Source organism: Stomoxys calcitrans, chromosome 4, assembly GCF_963082655.1.
Source record: "Stomoxys calcitrans chromosome 4, idStoCalc2.1, whole genome shotgun sequence".
Taxonomy (NCBI): Eukaryota; Metazoa; Arthropoda; class Insecta; order Diptera; family Muscidae; genus Stomoxys; species Stomoxys calcitrans.
In genome coordinates, this window is record NC_081555.1 from 35,833,326 (window position 1) to 35,837,424 (window position 4,099).

Consider the following 4,099-nt stretch of genomic DNA (forward strand, 5'->3'; position numbering starts at 1 on the left):
TGGAAATACTGGGCTCAAATTAAAGGTATGTGGGAGTAGACCACATATCTGATATCAACATTAGGGGCCAACTGTCTATCGGACGTCCCACCACCACAACAACCCCCAAATAGGACATATTTGCTCATCAAGACAATTTGGGTCTTAAAGAGAGTGGAACTAAATATTCATAGTTTTTGGGGCCAATACCCCAAACCGGACATATTTGCTGACTTTTGCAATAAAGAGTTTAAATGAGATTAGAAGACGAATTTGATATCCGGTTTTGAGGCTAATGGCAATATGGGGTTCAAATAAATGATGAATAGTAATATGAGAATAGAGCACGTTGCTGATATCTTTTCCGGGCTTAGTGTTTGGGAGACCACCCCAATCCCCAAAACACCCCTAAATCGGGCATATTAACCGACCATGTCAATATGGAGCTTAAATGAAAGGTATTGGGGGTAGAGCAAGAATTGATACCCATTATCGGGACCAATTTGCTGGGGGTCTACCCCTTTCCCAAAATACCCCACAAACACCAATTTTTTGCTGACCATCGCAACATGGGGGTCAAAAAATCGTATTTGGGAATAGAATACGAATCTCATATCCAAATGTAGGACCATGTATTTTAGGCACCACCCCTTCCCCAAAACACCCCCCATAAGTTAAACATTTTTCGCCCATGCCAATATGTCCCTCAAATGATATTTGAGAATAGAAAACGAAGTTGATAACCTATTTTGGGGCCATGTGTTTGGGGGACGCTTCATCGTGTAAAATCCCTTAAACCAATGGCAATATGGGGTTTAAACAAATGGTATTTGAGAGAAGATCCGATATCATGAGAATATCGGGCGGAAATAAAGTAATTTAAGAATGGAGTACACCTTACCTCCAAACTTAAATTCATTGACCAGCAAAGATCATATGGGATTAAGACTGTTAGTCAAGCGATATACTATTTTCGAAGCATGGTATTTTACTAAAAGCTTTTTAATTGTCGAAAATAAATATTCCAAGGAAAATTTTGTTCCATATAAAGTAAAAGATGGCGCAGCGGAGCGGGCCCGGGTCAGCTAGTAAAGTATATTTATTCTTGATCGTGCCGAAATTCTGATTCGAACTAGCCATTTCAGTCCGTCTGTCGAAATCACGATAAAGGTCGAACGCGTAATGCTAGACGCTTGAAATTTTGCGTAGATGCTTAATATCGATGTAGGTCAATGGGGGATTTGCAAATGGGCTACATTTGCAATCCCCATTGCAATCCCATATAAACCGATCACCTGATTTGACTTCTTGAGCCCTTGGAATCTGCAAGTTTTATCCTATTTGGCTGAAATTTAGCATATAGTGTTTTGTTATAACTTCTTACCCCTGTGCCAAGTGCGGTTAAAACCGATCTACAACCTTATATATGTCCCATATAAACCGATCTTCCGATTTGACTTCTTGAGCCGCTGGAAACCAAAATTTTTTCGGATTTGGCTGAAATTTTGCATGTACTGTTATTTGCACAAAACTTCTCAGCAGCGATTTAAAGCAGCTATCTATTAGTGGGCCTTTTAAACTCACTATAAAAATTTTCAGCAAAATCGGGTAATAAATGCGCCTGTTGTAGGCTTAAGACCCTTAATCGCCAGATCAGTTTATATGACACTTATATCCAAATATAGTCCGATGTGGCCCGTTCATAAACTTTACCTGCGTATAGAAGAAATACGAGTCTGTGCAACTCATGTCTAAATTTCTAAAGACTGTAACGTGATTACAACTGGCGGACACACGGATTGACAGACACTCGGACATCGTTAAAACGTCTTAGAATTTAACGACGATTTGAAATGTATAAACTTTGTAGGGTCAAAAACGGATATTTCGATGTGTTGCAAACGGAATGACTAAATGAATATACCACCCATCCTATGGTGGTAAGTATAATAACTGATGTTCGTTTAATTCGATTGATTCGTTGTATGGCATTGTTAGAGAGCATCAGCTTTCATAAATGACCAGCAGTGCGTATGAGTGTTGAGATATTGAGAAATATACAAATTTAGTGCTCATACGCACCAATGGCCAAACTATTCCTTCAGTAATACATAACGTTTGGCATTAAATTTTACATCATTCATTCAAACAAATAAAAGGAAAATAAAATAAAGCAAGTAAAAGTGTGCTAAGTTCGGTCGGGCCGAATTTTATATACCCTCCACCATGGGTTGCACTGTCAAGTTGTTTGCCCGATTTGTAGCCAAACAAGGGATAATGGATACGAATTGCTATGCTATTGGAGCTATAGCAGTTTATAAACCGATTGCAGCCATACTTACTTTGGCTGTTGGAGACTAAAATAAAGGCCATTGTGCAAAATTTCAGTAAAATGGGATAGTAATTGCGCACTCTATAGGGAGATCGGTTTATATGGGAGCTATATCAGGTAATAAACCAGTTGTTGGAAGTTGAAACAAAACGCTTCGTGCAAAATTTTAGTCAAATCGGAAAATAATAGCACCCTCTAGCGGCTCAAGAAGTCAAGATCCGAGATTAGTTTACATGGGAGTTATATCATGTCACTACCCGATTTGGACCATACGTTGCACAGTTATTGGAAGTCGTAGCAAAACACTTAACGCAAAAGTTCAGCCAAATCGGGTAATTATTGCGCCCTCTTACGGCTGAAGAAGTCAAGATCCGAGATCGGTTTATATGGGAGGTATACAAGGTAATGAAACAATTTGGACCATACGTTGCACAGTTATTGGAAGTCGTAGCAAAACACTTAACGCAAAAGTTCAGCCAAATCGGGTAATTATTGCGCCCTCTAGCGGCTGAAGAAGTCAAGATCCGAGATCGGTTTATATGGGAGCTATACAAGGTAATGAACCGATTTAGACCATACTTTGCACAGTTATTGGAAGTCGTAGCAAAACACTTAATACCAAAGTTCAGCCAAATCGGGTAATTATTGCGCCCTCTAGCGGCTGAAGAAGTCTAGATCCGCGATCGATTTATATGGGAGTTATATCAGGTCATTACCCGATTTGGACCATACTTTGCACAGTTATTGGAAGTCGTAGCAAAACACTTAATACAAAAGTTCAGCCAAACCGGGTAATTATTGCGCCCTCTAGCGGCTGAAGAAATCAAGATGCGAGATCGGTTTATATGGGAGCTATATAAGGGAGTGAACCGACTTGGACTATACAAATCTTATATAACTTTCAGGCAGACGTATATATGTCCGTTTAACTGAGTGTAAACAAATTTATTGTAAATCAAAGTCTGTAAAGTTTTTAAAGGAATTTAACACAATTTCACCACACACAGCAATAAATTCACCAGACGTCTTTCATTTATGCTTTGTGGTGTTACATCTTTTGTTACATCATTAGAAGCATGCATGGGGCATCACAAAAATTTCACTGTACTTTTATCCCTTAGACACCATTTGATTCCATAACCACACCCTTGGTACAGCTGTTCCACTGATTATTTCATATGGAGTTCAATGTACAGTGGTACAAATGTTCCAAGGCACAGTGTCGCCAAATTGAAAAAATCTTGGAAATAATTCTAGAACTTTTGAATGGATAGAGATATGTGGATGAAACTTAACATAGTCAGTGTTGAAGTGTTTTCCAATAAGCATGCAAATTAAGGGAGGACACCGTAGCGCAGAGCATGTCCGCCTATGACGCTGAACGCCTGGGTTCGAATCCTGGTGAGACCATCAGAAAAAATTTTCAGCTGTGGTTTTCCCCTCCTAATGCAGGCAACATTTGTGAGGTACTATGCCATGTAAAACTTCTCTCCAAAGAGGTGTCGCACTGCGGTACGCCGTTCGGACTCGGCTATAAAAAGGAGGCCCCTTGTCATTCAGCTAAAACTTGAATTGGGCTGCACTCATTGATATGTGAAAAGTTTGCCTGTGTTCCTTAGTGGAATTTTCATGGGCAAAATTTTTATTTTTTTTTTTTTGTGTCATTCTTTACTTGCCATTAAATCTTGTATTTCAATTTTTAGAATGCCTTGGCAATGCACACGTTTTCCCAATACTAACACAGTAATATATACCAAGTTGTTAATATTGTAAAGGTTAATACAATTA